Below are 20,220 nucleotides of genomic sequence, written 5' to 3' on the forward strand. Positions count from 1 at the left end.
ATGTTAGGAAAGGTAGGACACTGTAGAACAGGTAGGACACTGTCATTGTAAATACGGGTAGGACACTGTAGGACAATGTAGGACACTGTCATTGTAAATACGAATTTGTTCTTAACTGACTTGCCTAGATTAAATAAAGGTTAAATTTAAGAAAAATAAATCAATATTATCAGGTAGAACAGAAAAACAGCAGGTTCCTGACCTCGTGGGAGAAGAGTTGAGTACCCCTGGTTTAGACCCCTGTCCCTAAAGACAGACAAACTGTGAACAAAAATGTAAATAATCTGTGGATGGGTCAGGGCGAAGTCAAAACTGTGATTTGCAAACGTTCCAATGTTATGGCCCTGTGATAAACGATTTGCTGCATGTGAATGGTACAGGTGGCCTCATCAGTAAGCCTTTTGCCCCTGGACAATGGAACTGATAGATCTAAATGGGGGAGACTATTTGGACTATAGGTAGGGCCTTCAGACTCCAGTTTTGTAGAAAGTAGTAGTCTAGCCACATTAGATAATTAATCCCTTGGATAAATATTTAGTAGACTGGATACGTAAGTACGTTTACATTTTATTCCGTATAGGATTACATATTAAATTAACTTCAAATGTATATTATTTTCAAACGATTTAGACTACTGGCTATATGTAGAAGGAAGGTTTTAAAAAACAGCGTCGTTAATCTCATGTAAGGCTTATCTATTTAAAGTCTAACACAGTTATTTGAGTAGAATGAATGAAAATAAATAGTCTATTTGAGCCAACAATATTGAAAGCCTACTCGATGATTACAAAACAACGTGGACTGCACTGACTGTTTTATCAAATGACGTGTGAATTATAAGACGTGTTTACGAAGATGTCCTGAACTTCAGGGATAGATCTTGCATTGATAATTTCGACCATTATTGTTTTAAAATAACCATATAATGAATCAATGAAACCAAGTTAAGTCTGAGGGACATTTTCTCAGGGCCCCGCCCGCTGTTTACCACCTTATCCTGGTATGAAAAGGTCCTATAGGCCTCGTTAACCTGGAATGCACACCTGTACGTGTAGTAGTAACCTGTGCCTACATATGCTTATGATGATCACCATTTTACATGGAGAAAAAAACGTTTTTCACTTCACAATATGCACCTTTAAGCCGTTTTTGCCTCATTAAAGTTTATAACAACTTAATAAGCTACTTTTACGCATTCATATGCTCCCATCCCTGATTAAATTGGTAACATTTGTGTATACATTGTTAATCTATAACCTAGACAATGTCAATGTATGCTTTTATAAATGTCTGTTGATACAGTTGGAACCTCTCATTTAAAGAAAACATTTTTGTTATTTAAATTTCGTTGTATACAAAGGGCCTGACCTCATTGAAATTATGTTCACCTCACTCATCTCTTCCATTGTCCCAGCTAATGCGTTCTGTATAACAAGGAATTCTGTGGCATTTGCATCCACTAAATATGTATTAGACATTCATTGATTGACTCCGCCAGGACAGCGGAGTCAATCACCACCTTCCGGAGACACCTGAAACCCCACCTCTTTAAGGAATACCTAGGATAGGATAAGTAATCCCTCTCACCCCCCCCCCTCCTTAAGTTTTAGATGCACTATTGTAAAGTGACTGTTCCACTGGATGTCATAGGGTGAATGCACCAATTTGTAAGTCGCTCTGGATAAGAGCGTCTGCTAAATGACTTAAATGTAAATGTAATGAATGCTGTGAAGTGCTGCCTTGCCACTCACAGTTTTAGCCTATGTTTGAAAAGCAGATAAACAGGGGACTGTTTTCTAAATGTTTTTTTTCTTGCCTGTGTATAGTTTAGGCAATCCTGCTTTGTATAGCGTTCTCCATCCTAACATTCGATTGGATGTGATTCAACAATTCTTCACTAGATGGAAATGTTGGACAGGAAATGAACTACTGTTCAGCGAAAAGTAACCTCAAATCTAGGACTACACTGAGATATTTTGTAGGCTGATTGATAGGCCAGGGCTGCCAATGCAGTTTCAATACAGCGTGCTACTTTAGGTTAACCCTGCAGTGATGTCCAGTCTATAAATAATTTACATTGTTTTTTTTATTATTTTTTTCACGACTATGAAGATTGTGTTTTTGGAAAGCTCTCGGTAATATTAAATGGGCTCGGCCTAAATGGGCTTGAACCGGCTTGAACTCATCACATTAGTAGGCTATAATAGGGCTTCAGAGAAATATCCATTGTCATCTCCAAGTCCTGTGCATTTGACATTTTAAAAATATTTATTTAACTGAGCAAGTTTTTTTTTTTTATCTAAGCAAGTCGGTTAAGAACTAATTCTTATTTACAATGAAGGTCTACCCCAGCCAAACCCTAGCTATGCTGGGCCAATTGTGCGCCACCCTATGGGACTCCTAATCACGCCGGTTGTGATACAGCCTGGAATCTAACCAGGGTCTGTAGTGACGCCTCTAGCACTGAGATGCAGTGCCTTAGACCGATGCGCCACTCGGGAGCCCATCTGATGGTCCACAGCATAGAGTTTGTGTAGCCCAGTCCAGCCGGCGATTCGAATTCCCGCTATAACGACTTCATGCTTTTCCCATTTGTCCCGAAATCATGCATTCAGAATCTTGACTGACGCACGTAGTTAGTGGGATGAACGTCAGTGCACATGAACCCAATACTCCACCTTGGACCTACCGGTAGTATCAGCAAGAAAACGACTGGTGAGTAAACGACTCATCACAAACCGACACCAGTAGGCTAATAACTTGTTTAGACACCACTCTATTGACAAATAGTCTATTGCCGGCCAGACTGCTGCACATAGCTCGAAATATAACGTTATGACAATTTCCAACAGCCATGCGCTGAGATCGCTATGCAATTCATGCGTTCTGCCTGCGACAGTGCTGGGTGTCTTCCTGCTTCTTGGTCAGGGTAGCTTGGCAACATTAGCTATAGCCTATTAAATTAGTGGCAAGCCAGTTTGAAATGATAACGATTGATTCAAACAGTCTAAACATGATTCCACGTCTCTTGTTCTGTTATCTCTTTTTTTTGTTGTCGAAGTAGCAACAATGCGATACAATGTAACATTTGAGTGGAAGGATCGTGTAATGTCTTGCTACTTTGTAACCACCATATAGACTACATTATGTCCAAATGTATAGTGGGCGATGGACATTTGCAGCATTGTTGCAATCATTGAAGGCAGAAGTAGGGCAGTTCTTGCAGGTTATTTTATTCTTCAATCATGAAACTAACGTCGATAGTAAGTAAGGTCATTCCATATGATTTCAATCACTTTCTGACTGCTTCCCTTTGACTTTAACGAAACCTTCCGTAGGCCTACATGTTTGCCCCATAGTAGAAGTGGTGGACCTGAATGCCAAAACATTCCTGAGATAGAGGTGCTCAAATTGACCCATTTTCAATACCCCATCCATGTCTTCATCACTGGAAAATATAAAGGGTTGATATCATTTGAAAGCTGACAAACAGGCTTCTTAAACTGTTTTATGATTTATATTTAAACATTTACATTACATTACATTTAAGTCATTTAGCAGACGCTCTTATCCAGAGCGACTTACAAATTGGTGCATTCACCTTATGACATCCAGTGGAACAACCACTTTACAATAACAAATACTTGTGTCTTTTTAAAAACTTTAACAGCAAATATAAAAAAAAGTGTACAAAACATTTTTTTAAACCCGCTCTTTCCATCACAAATTGACCAGGTGAAAGTTATGACCCCTTATTGATTCCACTGATTAAATCCAGAATGGTCCACCACCCAAAGGACATCCAGCCAACTTGACACAACTGTGGGAAGCCTTGGAGTGAACTTGGGCCAGCATCCCTGTGGAATGCTTTCGACACCTTGGACTATTCCCTGATTTATTGAGGCTATTCTGAGGGTCAAGGGGGGGTGGGGTGGGGGTGTATGTTGTAACTTGGACCCTATTTTACATAAATTGAAGTGTTTGTTGTGCCTGCCACCACCATAAAGAGTGCCCCAAAGAGAAAAATGATGCCAGCTGTGCCAACTGTGGCGGTGCCCACCCATCGGTCTCCAGACAATGCCCCACCTACCTAGCCCTCACCACCACCAAGCCCACCAGGACTACTACCACCATCAGCACAGCCACTACCAACCATCTCGCAACACCAAGCCTCTCCGGCTCCCAGCCTCTCACCAGCACCACTCACCTGCAGGAGGATCTGAAAGGAATATGCGGAGATGAAGAAATGGTAAAGAGAGTTATGGACAGCATAAGGAAACACATAGATGGCCCCCCCTCTTAAGGCTGTAGAAGGCGATTCCAAGTTAAATCCACTCCAAACCAAATGGCTACTCCAATAAATGTTCTACATATCAACATCAGAGGGTTAAGGAAAAACGAGCAGGAGCTGAAGCAACTTCTTCTAGAAAAGCAAACCAGCATTGCCTCTATCAAAGAAACCTTCCTAAGTACTAATGCAAGACTCCGTATTCCTAGCTTTAACATTCTAAGGAAGGAGCGACTAGAGGGATGCAGGGGGGGGGGGTGTGGCACTGCTTTTAAAAGAAGGAATAGAGTACTCCCACCTCTTTAAGGAATACCTAGGATAGGTTAAGTAATCCCTCTCACCCCACCCCCCCTAAGTTTTAGATGCACTATTGTTAAGTGACTGTCCCACTGGATGTTTAAATGCACCAATTTGAATAAGAGCGTCTGCTAAATGACTTAAATGTAATGTAAATGTTAAATGTAAATGTACTCTGAAGCTGTTTTCAACCTCACCAAAGAAGAACTCAACAACAACGAGTACACTGCAGTGAAAATACTCCTAAATGCACAAACAACTCTTGTGGTAGCCACCATATACTGTCCACCCGCAACAACACCCTCTGAAAAATTGATCGCCACCCTTGCAGACAACAACTGCCACACCATCATAATGGGAGATTTTAATGCCAAACACATCGACTTCAACTGTAATACTACAAACACATCGGGAAGAGTACTAAGGGATATCCTCGACAGCACAAACCTGGCCATCCTCAACACCAACGAGCCTACACACATCCATTCTGCAAACTCCACGGTAGACATCCTTGATCTTGTCCTCTGCTCCCCGGACTTGGCTGCTAAACTTCTTAGCTTCTCGGTCAGCCACGACGTGGGAAGTGACCACCAACAAGCACCCAACAAGCACCTGAAAAGCAAAGATACAACTACAAGAAAGCTGACTGGGAAAAATACAGAAATTGCATTACAGACAAGATAACAAATATTGCAGTACCAACACAGAACCCCAAAGATCTGGACCAGCTGACTGAGAGAATAGGGAGTATCCTCATCCAGGCCCGGGAAGAGACCATCCCACTTACCACCACCAGACCACCACAACAACTCCCACCACACATTCTCAGTCTCATCAAGCAGAAAAGAAAGATCCGGAGAGACTTTATCAGAACAAGAGCACCCAACCTGAAAACAGAAGTTAATCGGTTGCAGAATCACATCAGACACCAACTCACCCTCCACAAACAGAAACAGTGGACTGCCTTCTATCACCAGCTAGATACAGACACCAACCCCCGGACCTTCTGGCAAAAAAATCAAAACAATCAACGGAGACAAAACCAATAACATCATACCTGTGCTAAAGTCCCAAAACCAACTCATCGAAGACAACAAAACAAAAGCAACACTATTCAGAAACCACCTACAAAATGTTAATTCTTGTCTCAACGATCCTCTCTTTGACAAAGACTGGAAAACCATCGTCGACAGAGAAATGCAGAAAACAGTGTACACCTCAAATCCGACACCAGTAGACCATCCCCTCACCCGCTCTGTGAGCATTGAAGAAATCAAGACCCACCTGAAAAAAAAAAAACAAAGCACCAGGGGAAGACAACATTGACAGCACACTCATCAAACAAGCACCTGATGAATACCTGCACCTTCTTTCCAACCTCTTCACAGCATGTCTCACGGAAGGCTACTTTCCCCTACCCTGGAAATCTGCAGTTGTCACAATGATTCACAAACCTAGCAAAGACCCATACAACATCACAAGTTACAGACCAATCAGCCTCCTCAGCCATGTCGGGAAGCTGTTTGAGCGAGTACTCACCCAAAGACTGAGCGGCCACACCGAGGAAATGGGCCTCCTTGGAATCCACCAAGCTGGCTTCAGGAAAGCAAGATCAACCACCGATAACATTCTAAGACTGTCAGAGGACATCCTTCGGAACTTCAAGAAAAAAGAACTTACCCTGGCTGGCGGCTTTCTTTGACATAGAGAAAGCATTTGACAAGATGTGGCACAACGGACTATGTTACCGGCTTGCAGATTCTAATCTCAAATTACCGCTCTCCATCAGAAACCTCATCACCAGCTTTCTCCACAACCGTACAATTAAAGTGAAGGTCTCCACAGCAATATCATCACCTTTCACCCCGGAGGCAGGTGTCCCACAGGGGGCAGTTCTAAGCCCGCTACTTTTTCTACTCTACATATCAGATATCTACTACCCTCCACCCACCGTAGGACAAGTCTCACAGTTTGCCGATGACCTCTGCTACTGGTCCAGCTCCAAATGTCCTCAACTTGCTGCAAAAAACTCCAGAAGTCTATTGAAATGATCGAGTCGTGGTCCAACATGTGGCGAGTAAAATTGAACCCACAAAAGACCCAATGTGTCCTCTTCACAAAAAGCACAGGGAAAAAAAATAGGAAACCCATAGATCTCAAACTCAACGGGAAACAATAAAAGTAGGAAAAGAAGCAAAATTCCTTGGAGTCACCTTCCAGAAGAACATGAGCTGGACAACCCATAAAGCGAACATAGAGAGAGGGGGACGAAAAAGACGAAACCACCTAAAAACGCTGTGCGGAAGAAAATATGGAGCCTCACCTCAGACAGTGCTGAAAGTCTACATCAGCTACATCCGTCCCCTCTTTGAATACGCCCTGCCAGCCTGAATAACAGCTTCACTGCAGCAGATGAATCAGCTACAGATAGTCCAAAACATGGCAGCAAAAATGGCTTACAGACTACCAAGATACATCAGCAACCACTACGATCATCAACAGAGCCACTCACAACCCATCATTGAAGGAAGCCGTGGGACAGGCAAAATGGTACACAGATACACCCATGTCCATAATGCTAAAGCTGACCTAGAAGAGAGGAAAAAAAATAATAATAATACAAAAAAAAAATACAAAATACAAAAAAATATATAAAAAAATAAAAGTGTGTGTATGAAAATGTGTATATATATGTGAATGCACTCCTTAGCACCCTGACCCCTCTCCCCATGCTCAGCTGTGAGCTACAATTTTAATGAAGTCCTTTTATCCCCCTTTTATTCCACTTTTTTTCCCCTTTTATTTTTTACCTCTATTTTTAAAACAAAACACCACGAACTAATGCCGGGAAAAGCAAAAAGGTGAAACTAACCGTTCTGATAAAAACCTTAGGGCATTCAGCCTCGGGGGATGCCCTGCTGACCATACCCTTCTTCCTTGTTCCTGGCCTGCCCTGCCTCTTCCACTAATCCAATTGTTTCCTATGGACAGAAAAGAACAGAGGCTCTGAGCTGTCCGATCAGTTCCATTGTCTACTTGTCCTGCCATCAGTTGAGACATGGCATACTCTTGAATACAGGGTGGGTGTCATGTTTTGGCTAATAAATGTACTAACATTTTAAATGGTACCACAAATATGTTTTTAGGTCCACACATCAGAGAATGTTGACTTGAGTGGGGATATCCATTGTTATAAATTCAACTGTCAATCTTCCATAGGAAACTGATTGAAATAATAGAAATATAGACAATAGAATTTTCGTTACCACTGCGTAAGATGAGTATGTGGTGCAATTTGTCCTCCAATACAAATTCCGGTGAATCAAGAGTTGGGCTGTTTCTATGTGCTCTTAGACATATCAGTGTGGATGACGGATCACCACCTCAAGCTGAACCTCGGCAAGACGGAGCTGCTCTTCCTCCCGGGGAAGGACTGCCCGTTCCATGATCTCGCCATCACGGTCGACAACTCCATTGTGTCCTCCTCCCAGAGCGCCAAGAACCTTGGCGTGATCCTGGACAACACCCTGTCGTTCTCAACTAACATCAAGGCGGTGGCCCGTTCCTGTAGGTTCATGCTCTACAACATCCGCAGAGTACGACCCTGCCTCACACAGGAAGCGGCGCAGGTCCTAATCCAGGCACTTGTCATCTCCCGTCTGGATTACTGCAACTCGCTGTTGGCTGGGCTCCCTGCCTGTGCCATTAAACCCCTTCAACTCATCCAGAACGCCGCAGCCCGTCTGGTGTTCAACCTTCCCAAGTTCTCTCACGTCACCCCGCTCCTCCGTTCTCTCCACTGGCTTCCAGTTGAAGCTCGCATCCGCTACAAGACCATGGTGCTTGCCTACGGAGCTGTGAGGGGAACGGCACCTCAGTACCTCCAGGCTCTGATCAGGCCCTACACCCAAACAAGGGCACTGCGTTCATCCACCTCTGGCCTGCTCGCCTCCCTACCACTGAGGAAGTACAGCTCCCGCTCAGCCCAGTCAAAACTGTTCGCTGCCCTGGCCCCCCAATGGTGGAACAAACTCCCTCACGACGCCAGGACAGCGGAGTCAATCACCACCTTCCGGAGACACCTGAAACCCCACCTCTTTAAGGAATACCTAGGATAGGTTAAGTAATCCCTCTCACCCCACCCCCCCTAAGTTTTAGATGCACTATTGTTGAGTGACTGTCCCACTGGATGTCATAAGGTGAATGCACCAATTTGTAAGTCGCTCTGGATAAGAGCGTCTGCTAAATGACTTAAATGTAAATGTAAATGTAAATGGTTTACACTTTTATATTGAAATGTGATCTCTACATATACACCTTGCTGCATTTCTTTGGGATTCCAGTGAGAATTGCTTGGCCACAAAGCTCTTCTACACATCCACCACGAGAGAGACCTCACAAGGAAGCTATACCAAGTGCTTTGGTCCTACCTGTAGAGCCACTGAGAATTCCCGAAAGGGTCCACATGACCCCCTGTCCCCATGCCAGAGACAGGAGCAGTGGTTTTCTCCACTCAGTCGAAATGACATTCGAGATGCTTCCAGACGTCTAGTTATGGTTGTTTTTGAGGTCTGGTCTTGGCCAGATGCCTGCTGCTCCGTTTAGGACGGGGTCGTATTCAGTAGACGCATAATGGTATAAAATAATGTGAAACAGGGAGATACTACCTTCAACTTTACAATGAGAAACACTTGTTTTTGTTTTCTCTTGTGCCCTAATGGAGCGTTTCCCAAACTCGGTCCTCGAACTTGATGATGAGTTGGCTATTTGAATCAGCTGTGTAGTGCGAGGGCAAAAAACAAACTGTGAGGGAGGCCCCAGGACCCAATTTTGGAAACCCTGCCCTAATGAACACAACCCTGTTATTTTAGCCTAATTTAGCCTGTTTCTGCATTTGTACTCTACATTCAGCTCTGTACCTTTCCAATGAGAAACACGTGTTTTCTTTCTCTTAGTCCCTAATGAACACAACCCCGTATTTAGCCCAGTTGTGAAGTTGCTGCTCAACATCTCGTCTTTCAGAAAATAAACAGCCACTTCCACAAAATCAGTGGGTCGTTCCACCTCAAAGCACAGGAGGATTTTGACTCAGATTGTGTTGGAATTGATTTGTTCGTCAGAAACAGATAAGATTAGTGTTCCTGAAACATTATTTTGTAGAAATATAATTTGATCGGGGAGATTAAGCTAGTTGATTGCACCCAAATGAGTTATTTTAATTTATAGGATTCATATAGTATTAATTAAATCTAGTACCTAACATCTAATTCGGACCAAACTTCTTCCTATCATTAAGTAAGACATGGGGAATTCAATAAACTGATCAAAAGCCACCCACAGACCTCCGTGCTAATCCAACCAGAACAACTAGTATATAGTATCAGTTCTCTATGTCTGACAAGTAGTATGTAGCTGTGGCTTGGAGTATTGCTTCTTTATACTATGTCATGTATTCCCTGTGAATCTGGTCATTCAGAGAAATTAGCCATTGAAGTCACATGCATTATTTATTATTTACCATAGTAAATTAGTTTGAAATGAACAGAATGTGCCCCCTAGATGCTGCTGTACCTGCCACTCCCTTTTATCGATGTTGTCTTTTGTGTTTATTATATAGATCACAACATTTTCTTTGCAACTTTGGGTAGAAAACCAATAGCTTTTGTTCATGATGACAATAAATTGTGTGTTCAACCTCACAATTTAAGCCAGTCCTCCATGAAAGCAATTCAGTTTGTCCTTCTCTGAGGCTAAATCTGTGTCCAGGAAACGTCCCCTGTGTGTGTGGTTTATTCCCTTCAAAAAAGTTCTCTCTCTCTCCCCCTGTCTCTCTTTCTCTCTCTCCCCTTGTCTCTCTCTCTCTCCCCCTGTCTCTTCTCCCTGTCTCTCTCTTCTCTCTCTCTCTCACTCTCTCTCTCTCCCCTGTCTCTCTCTCTCCCCCTGTCTCTCTCTCTCCCCCTGTCTCTCTCTCTCCCCCCTGTCTCTCTCTCTCCCCTGTCTCTCTCTCTCCCCTGTCCCTCTGTCTCTCTCTCCTCTCTCTCCCCTGTCTCTCTCTCTCTCTCTCTCTCTCTCTCTCTCTCTCTCTCTCTCTCTCTCTCCCTGTCTCTCTCTCTCCCCTGTCTCTCTCTCTCCCTCTCTCTCTCTCTCTTCTCTCTCTCTCTCTCTCTCTCTCTCTCTCTCTCTCTCTCTCTCTCTCTCTCTCTCTCTCTCTCTCCCTGTCTCTCCTCTGTCTCTCCCTCTCTCTCTCTCTCCTGTCTCTCTCTCTCTCTCTCTCTCTCCCCCCTGTCTCTCTCTCTCTCTCTCTCCCTCTCTCTCTCTCCCTCTCTCTCTCTCTCTCTCTCTCTCTCCCCTCTCTCTCTCTCTCTCCCCCTCTCCCTCTCTCTCCCCCCTGTCTCTCTCTCTCTCTCTCCCCTGTCTCCTCTCTCCCTCTCTCCCCCTGTCTCTCTCTCTCCCCCTGTCTCTCTCTCTCTCCCCCCTGTCTCTCTCTCTCCCCCTCTCTCTGTCTCTCTCATTCAAATTCAAGCTGCTTTATTGGCATGAAAAACATTGTGTCAATATTGCCAAAGCAACAATGTATACAATATACATTGTAACAAAATGATAAATGATAGCAAATAATAATATAAAATGGTAGTAAATAATAATACAAAATTAAATACAAAAATAATAACAATAAAATGGTAACAGTCAATAGTAGAAATGTAATAAATATAAAATCAAATAAAAATGAAACTATAACTAACTTATAACTAAATAACGGTCATCTTCTTCTTTATATCAATACTACAACTACAATCATCATTACTACGACTACTACTACCATCACTAAACTGTTATCACTATAATACTGTTATCACCATATTTGGAATGATAAACATTAATAATTATAGTAATAACAATAATAGTAATAATAAGTAAGTTACTGTTTACTATGCAGATGTTATTATTCAGTGTCCCTCAGGCTATGGCAGGAAAATACATATTTGGCTGCAAGAGGAGCCATTGCTCCTTCACCCATGAGTATTCTTAGTTTTTCCTCTGGGTTCAATTTGTAAAAATTTGGAATATATGTAGTCATTTCTGTGAATAATGAATCTCTTTGTGAGGAATATATCTCACAGTAAAGGAGAAAGTGCATCTCTGTCTCTACCTCCCCTGTCATGCAGTGACCACATACACGCTCCTCTTTGGGTAGCCATGTCTTTTTATGTCTGCCGGTTTCTATTGCCAATCGGTGGTCACTCAGCCTGTACTTGGTAAGGATCTGTCTCTGCTTCGTATCTCTGACTGAGTAGAGATAATCAGAAAATTCATATTCTCTGTTTAGGGTCAGATAGCAATTTAGTCGGCTTTGGGATTTTGTTTCGTTTTTCCAGTATTGTAAATATGATTCCTTTGATTGGTTCATGATTTTGCTTATTGGAATTCTTTCTTTTGAAGCAGTGCTGGTGTCTGCTTGGTTGGTGAGGTCCAACAACAGCTGACTGAGAGGACTCGTTTCTGGGCTCAGCTCTTGGGCTTGAAGTGCTTTAAATTGCAGACTCGAATTTGGACTTGAATTTAGATGTAGCCAAAATTTTAATGATCTTTTCTGTATCTTCATTATTACTGGAAAACGGCCCAATTCTGCCCTACATGCATTCGTTGGTGTATTTCTCTGGACTTGTAGAATTTTCCGACAGAATTCTGCATGTAGGGCTTCAATTGGATGTTTGTCCCACATTTTAAAATCCATTTTATTGAGTGGCCCCCAAACCTCACTTCCATAAAGTGCTATTGGTAGGATTACACTGTCAAATATTTTATTCCAAATTTTCATTGGGATGTTGATTTTGAATAATTTCATTTTTATTGCATACATTGCTCTGCGGGCTTTTTCTTTGAGTGCATTCACTGCCATATTAAAGTTTCCCGATGCAGATATGGTCAGACCAAGGTAGATGTCATTTTTTGTGTGTTCAATTAAGGTATTGTTCAGGGTGAATTTACATTTGTGTTTCTGACATCTCGGTTTTTTTTGGAAAATCATGATTTTAGTTTTTTGGAAATTTACTGCCAGGGCCCAATTATGGCAATATTGCTCCAGAATATTAATGTTTTGTTGAAGACCTTCTTTGGTTGGTGATAGAAGTACCAAGTCATCAGCATATAGCAGGTATTTCACCTCTGTGTCAAATAGTGTGAGTCCTGGGGCTGGAGATTGGTCCAACATGTCTGCTAATTCATTGATGTAAATGTTGAAAAGATTTGGACTCAAATTGCAGCCTTGTCTCACACCTCGACATTGTGAAAAAAATTATGTTCTTTGGTTTTTGATTTTTATTGCACACTTGTTTTCTGTGTACATACATTTTATTAAGTCATACACCTTACCACCAAGCCCACTTTGTAGAATTTTGTAGAATAGCCCTTCGTGCCAAATCGAATCAAATGCTTTTTTAAAGTCAATAAAGCAAGCAAAGATTTTGCCCTCTTTTTTTTGGTGGACGTTTTTTATTAATTAGTGTGTGTAAGGTGTATATATGATCAGTAGTGTGGTGGTGTTTATTAATTAGTGTGTGTAAGGTGTATATATGGTCAGTAGTGTGGTGGTGTTTATTAATTAGTGTGTGTAAGGTGTATATATGGTCAGTAGTGTGGTGGTGTTTATTAATTAGTGTGTGTAAGGTGTATATATGGTCAGTAGTGTGGTGGTGTTTATTAATTAGTGTGTGTAAGGTGTATATATGATCAGTAGTGTGGTGGTGTTTATTAATTAGTGTGTGTAAGGTGTATATATGATCAGTAGTGTGATGGTGTTTATTAATTAGTGTGTGTAAGGTGTATATATGATCAGTAGTGTGGTGGTGTTTATTAATTAGTGTGTGTAAGGTGTATATATGGTCAGTAGTGTGGTGGTGTTTATTAATTAGTGTGTGTAAGGTGTATATATGGTCAGTAGTGTGGTGGTGTTTATTAATTAGTGTGTGTAAGGTGTATATATGATCAGTAGTGTGGTGGTGTTTATTAATTAGTGTGTGTAAGGTGTATATATGATCAGTAGTGTGGTGGTGTTTATTAATTAGTGTGTGTAAGGTGTATGTATATATGGTCAGTAGTGTGGTGGTGTTTATTAATTAGTGTGTGTAAGGTGTATATGGTCAGTAGTGTGAGGTGTATATATGATGTAAGTAGTGTGGTGGTGTTTATTAATTAGTGTGTGTAATTAATTAGTGTGTGTATATATATATGTCAGTAGTGTGGTGGTGTTTATTAATTAGTGTGTGTAATATGGTCAGGTGTATATATGGTCAGTAGTGTGGTGGTGTTTATTAATTAGTGTGTGTAAGGTGTATATATGGTCAGTAGTGTGGTGGTGTTTATTAATTAGTGTGTGTAAGGTGTATATATGGTCAGTAGTGAGATGGTGTTTATTAATTAGTGTGATGGTGTAAATTAGGTGTATATATGGTCAGTAGTGTGATGGTGTTTATTAATTAGTGTGTGTGTTTATTAGGTGTATATATGGTCAGTAGTGTGATGGTGTTTATTAATTAGTGTGTGTAAGGTGTATATATGGTCAGTAAGTGCGGTGGTGTTTATTAATTAGTGTGTGTAAGGTGTATATATGGTCAGTAGTGAGATGGTGTTTATTAATTAGTGTGTGTAAGGTGTATATATGGTCAGTAGTGTGATGGTGTTTATTAATTAGTGTGTGTAAGGGTGTATATATGGTCAGTAGTGTGGTGGTGTTTATTAATTAGTGTGTTAATTAGTAAGGTGTATATATGGTCAGTAGTGTGGTGTTTATTAATTAGTGTGTGTAAGGTGTATATATGGTCAGTAGTGTGATGGTGTTTATTAATTAGTGTGTGTAAGGTGTATATATGGTCAGTAGTGTGGTGGTGTTTATTAATTAGTGTGTGTAAGGTGTATATATGGTCAGTAGTGTGATGGTGTTTATTAATTAGTGTGTGTAAGGTGTATATATGGTCAGTAGTGAGATGGTGTTTATTAATTAGTGTGTGTAAGGTGTATATATGGTCAGTAGTGAGATGGTGTTTATTAATTAGTGTGTGTAAGGTGTATATATGGTCAGTAGTGTGATGGTGTTTATTAATTAGTGTGTGTAAGGTGTATATATGGTCAGTAGTGTGATGGTGTTTATTAATTAGTGTGTGTAAGGTGTATATATGGTCAGTAGTGCGATGGTGTTTATTAATTAGTGTGTGTATATATGGTCAAGGTGTATATATGGTCAGTAGTGTGGTGTTTATTAATTTATTAATTAGTGTGTGTAAGGTGTATATATGGTCAGTAGTGTGGTGGTGTTTATTAATTAGTGTGTGTAAGGTGTATATATGGTCAGTAGTGTGATGGTGTTTATTAATTAGTGTGTGTAAGGTGTATATATGGTCAGTAGTGTGATGGTGTTTATTAATTAGTGTGTGTATTAATTAGGTGTATATATGGTCAGTAGTGTGGTGGTGTTTATTAATTAGTGTGTGTAAGGTGTATATATGGTCAGTAGTGTGATGGTGTTTATTAATTAGTGTGTGTAAGGTGTATATATGGTCAGTAGTGTGATGGTGTTTATTAATTAGTGTGTGTAAGGTGTATATATGGTCAGTAGTGTGGTGGTGTTTATTAATTAGTGTGTGTAAGGTGTATATATGGTCAGTAGTGTGGTGGTGTTTATTAATTAGTGTGTGTAAGGTGTATATATGGTCAGTAGTGTGGTGGTGTTTATTAATTAGTGTGTGTAAGGTGTATATATGGTCAGTAGTGTGATGGTGTTTATTAATTAGTGTGTGTGGTGTTTATTAATTAGTGTGTATGTATATGGTCAGTAGTGTGGTGGTGTTTATTAATTAGTGTGTGTAAGGTGTATATATGGTCAGTAGTGTGATGGTGTTTATTAATTAGTGTTTATATAAGTTGATGGTGTTTATTAATTAGTGTGTGTAAGGTGTATATATGGTCAGTAGTGTGATGGTGTTTATTAATTAGTGTGTGTAAGGTGTATATATGGTCAGTAGTGTGATGGTGTTTATTAATTAGTGTGTGTAAGGTGTATATATGGTCAGTAGTGTGATGGTGTTTATTAATTAGTGTGTGTAAGGTGTATATATGGTCAGTAGTGTGATGGTGTTTATTAATTAGTGTGTGTAAGGTGTATATATGGTCAGTAGTGTGATGGTGTTTATTAATTAGTGTGTGTAAGGTGTATATATGATCAGTAGTGTGGTGGTGTTTATTAATTAGTGTGTGTAAGGTGTATATATGGTCAGTAGTGTGGTGGTGTTTATTAATTAGTGTGTGTAAGGTGTATATATGGTCAGTAGTGTGATGGTGTTTATTAATTAGTGTGTGTAAGGTGTATATATGGTCAGTAGTGTGATGGTGTTTATTAATTAGTGTGTGGTGTTTATTAATTAGTGGTGTATATATGGTCAGTAGTGTGATGGTGTTTATTAATTAGTGTGTGTGGTGTTTAAATTAGGTGTATATATGGTCAGTAGTGTGATGGTGTTTATTAATTAGTGTGTGTAAGGTGTATATATGGTCAGTAGTGTGATGGTGTTTATTAATTAGTGTGTGTAAGGTGTATATATGGTCAGTAGTGTGATGGTGTTTATTAATTAGTGTGTAAGGTGTATATATGGTCAGTAGTGTGGTGGTGTTTATTAATTAGTGTGTAAGGTGTATATATGGTCAGTAGTGTGATGGTGTTTATTAATTAGTGTGTGTAAGGTGTATATATGGTCAGTAGTGTGATGGTGTTTATTAATTAGTGTGTAAGGTGTATATATGGTCAGTAGTGTGATGGTTAGGAAGAAAGCCAATTTGACATTTACTTATTACATTTTTTTCTTGAAGAAAGGTTTGAATTCTTGAATTCAAAATACTACAGAAAATCTTTCCCAAGTTACTGTTGACGCAAATTCCCCTGTAATTATTGGGGTCTGATTTGTCTCCACTTTTGTGGATAGGGGAGATGAGCCCCTGGTTCCAGACATCAGGGAAGCAGCCAGAAGTTAAAACCATGTTGAACAATTTAAGCACAGCATTTTGCAACTCAGGTGTGCTGTTTTTCAGCATTTCATTTCTGATGTTGTCTAGACCACAAGCCTTTTTTGATTTAATAGATTTTAGCTTTTCATTTAGTTCTTGTTGGGTTATTGGGTCATCTAATGGATTTTGGTTGTTTTTAATGACTGATTCAATGATGTTCAATTTTTCTTTAATTTCTAATTGGTTCTGTTGTAAGTCGTTTTGTGGGATGTTTTTGTATAGATTATCAAAATAAGTTTTCCAAATTCCTACATCTTGTATGACTAATTATTGTGGCTTTGTTGTGCTTAAATTGTTCCACATGTCCCAGAACTGATTTTGGTCAATTGCGTTTTCAATTTCATCAAGTGTCTTGTTGGTATAATTCAATTTCTTGCATTTCAGTGTTTGTTTCTAGTGTTTCAGAGTTTCACAGTATTCATATCGTAGCTCTGGGTTGTTTTGCTGCTTATGTTTTTTGTTTTGACATTTGTCTTAGGTGTTTTCTAATTGTTTTACATTCATTATCAAACCATTTGTCAGAAACATTTTGATTTTTGCTTCTGATGTTGCATTGCTTTGGTTTTCTCAAATATGCAGTTGATGTTTTGGGTAGCTGAATTGACACCATCTTTATTGTTGTGGTACTGTGAGTTATTGAAAAACTGTATAGAGTTCATCATTTCATTTGAGTTCAATGTTTCAATGAATGTCTCTGCACTGTTTGGAGCCCATCTGTATGATTGGTTTATGTTGTAAAGTTTATTGGGCTGTTTTTTTGAATGAATATTGCCGGTTAATTTCTTCAGAACCACGTTGATCTGACTGTGATCTGACAATGGTGTCTGTGGTCTGACAGTGAATGCACTAATGGAGGAGGGGTCAATGTCAGTGATGGCATAATCGACTACACTTGTCCCAAGAGCTGAGCAGTAAGTAAACTGACCTAAAGAGTCCCCTCTGATTCTACCATTAAGCATGTACAGGCCTAAGGCTCTCTCTCTCTCTCTCTCTCTCTCTCTCTCTCTCTCTCTCTCTCTCTCTCTCTCTCTCTCTCTCTCTCTCTCTCTCTCTCTCTCTCTCTCTCTCTCTCTCTCTCTCTCTCTCTCTCTCTCTCTCTCTCTCTCTCTCTCTCTCTCTCTCTCTCTCTCTCTCTCTCTCTCTCTCTCTCTCTCTCAATTCAATTCAATTCAATTCAAGGGCTTTATTGGCATGGGAAACATGTGTTAACATTGCCAAAGCAAGTGAGATAGACAACATACAAAGTGAATATATAAAGTGAAAAACAACAAAAATTAACAGTAAACATTACACATACAGAAGTTTAAAAACAGTAAAGACATTACAAATGTCATATTATATATATATATATATACACAATGTACAAATAGTTAAAGGACACAAGATAAAATGAATAAGCATAAATATGGGTTGTATTTACAATGGTGTTTGTTCTTCACTGGTTGCCCTTTTCTCGTGGCAACAGGTCACACATCTTGCTGCTGTGATGGCACACTGTGGAATTTCACCCAAAAGATATGGGAGTTTTTCAAAATTGGATTTGTTTTCGAATTCTTTGTGGATCTGTGTAATCTGGGGTAAATATGTCTCTCTAATATGGTCATACATTGGGCAGGAGGTTAGGAAGTGCAGCTCAGTTTCCACCTCATTTTGTGGGCAGTGAGCACATAGCCTGTCTTCTCTTGAGAGCCATGTCTGCCTACGGCGGCCTTTCTCAATAGCAAGGCTATGCTCACTGAGTCTGTACATAGTCAAAGCTTTCCTTAATTTTGGGTCAGTCACAGTGGTCAGGTATTCTGCCGCTGTGTACTCTCTGTGTAGGGCCAAATAGCATTCTAGTTTGCTCTGTTTTTTTGTTAATTCTTTCCAATGTGTTAAGTAATTATCTTTTTGTTTTCTCATGATTTGGTTGGGTCTAATTGTGCTGTTGTCCTGGGGCTCTGTAGGGTGTGTTTGTGTTTGTGAACAGAGCCCCAGGACCAGCTTGCTTAGGGGACTCTTCTCCAGGTTCATCTCTCTGTAGGTGATTGCTTTGTTATGGAAGGTTTGTGAATCGCTTCCTTTTAGGTGGTTGTAGAATTTAACGGCTCTTTTCTGGATTTTGATAATTAGTGGGTATCGGCCTAATTCTGCTCTGCATGCATTATTTGGTGTTACACGGAGGATATTTTTGCAGAATTCTGCGTGCAGAGTCTCAATTTGGTGTTTGTCCCATTTTGTGAAATCTTGGTTGGTGAGCGGACCCCAGACCTCACAACCATAAAGGGCAATGGGCTCTATGACTGATTCAAGTATTTTTTAGCCAAATCCTAATTGGTATGTTGAAATTTATGTTTCTTTTGATGGCATAGAATGCCCTTCTTGCCTTGTCTCTCAGATCGTTCACAGCTTTGTGGAAGTTACCTGTGGCGCTGATGTTTAGGCCAAGGTATGTATAGTTTTCTGTGTGCTCTAGGGCAACAGTGTCTAGATGGAATTTGTATTTGTGGTCCTGGTGACTGGACCTTTTTTGGAACACCATTATTTTGGTCTTACTGAGATTTACTGTCAGGGCCCAGGTCTGACAGAATCTGTGCATAAGATCTAAGATCTTATATCATAAGATATAAGATCTCTCTCTCTCTCTCTCTCTCTCTCTCTCTCTCTCTCTCTCTCTCTCTCTCTCTCTCTCTCTCTCTCTCTCTCTCTCCTCCTCTCTCTCTCTCTCTCCTGTCTCTCTCTCTCTCTCTCCTCCTGTCTCTCTCTCTCTCTCTCCTCCTGTCTCTCTCTCTCTCTCTCCTCCTGTCTCTCTCTCTCTCCTGTCTCTCTCTCTCTCTCTCCTCTCCCCATCTCTCTCTCTCCTCTCCCCATGTCTCTCTCTCTCTCTCCCCTCTCCTCTCTGTCTCTCTCTCTCTCTCTCTCTCTGTCTCTCTCTCTCTCTCTCTCTTTCTCCCTGTCTCTCCCTCTGTCTCTCTCTCCTCCCTGTCTCTCTATCTCTCTCCCTCTCCTCCCCCTGTCTCTCTCCCTCTCTCTCCTCTCTCTCTCTCTCTCTCTCTCCCCATGTCTCTCTCTCTCTCCCCTGTCTCTCTATCTCTCTCTCTCTCCCTCCCCTGTCTCTCTCTCTCTCTCTCTCTCTCTCTCTCTCTCTCTCTCTCTCCCCTGTCTGTCTCTCTCTCTCTCCCCTGTTCCCCTCCCTCTCCCTCTCTCTCTCTCTCTCTTCTCTCTCCCCCTGTCTCTCTCCCTGTCTCTTCTCTCTCTCTCTGCCCCTGTCTCTTCGCTCTCTCTCTGTCCCCTCCCCCTCCCCCTTCTGTCTCTCTCTCTCTCTCTCTCTCTCTCTCTCTCTCTCTCTCTCTCTCTCTCTCTCTCTCTCACTCTCTCTTTGAAAAGTAGTTCAAATTTGGTCAGTACAAATCTAAACTTATCATAGAAGTTTGGATAGTACAGTAGAGCACAGTAAAGTAGAGTATAGGTCAGTACAATACAGTACTGTAGAGTTTAGTACAATATAATTTGCTGTATTGTACTTTACCTTACTGTACCTAACTGTACTTTAATGTACTGCACTGAACTCCAACTTTAAGGAAGCAGAATACATACTTATT

General features: G+C 40.7%; 1 protein-coding gene across 1 annotated transcript in view; it reads left to right on the forward strand.

Moving 5' to 3' along the window:
• Positions 1 to 2,509: 2,509 nt before the first annotated feature.
• LOC124043272 (protein tyrosine phosphatase type IVA 3) overlaps positions 2,510 to 20,220 on the forward strand; it is an 81,184-nt gene continuing 63,473 nt past the window's right edge. The window contains exon 1 of the mRNA XM_046361668.1: positions 2,510 to 2,715. The gene's annotated coding sequence lies outside the window, so the exon portion shown is untranslated. The remainder of the gene's footprint in view (positions 2,716 to 20,220) is intronic.

The sequence above is a fragment of the Oncorhynchus gorbuscha genome, linkage group LG09 (genome assembly GCF_021184085.1).
Source record: "Oncorhynchus gorbuscha isolate QuinsamMale2020 ecotype Even-year linkage group LG09, OgorEven_v1.0, whole genome shotgun sequence".
NCBI classification, from domain to species: domain Eukaryota; kingdom Metazoa; phylum Chordata; class Actinopteri; order Salmoniformes; family Salmonidae; genus Oncorhynchus; species Oncorhynchus gorbuscha.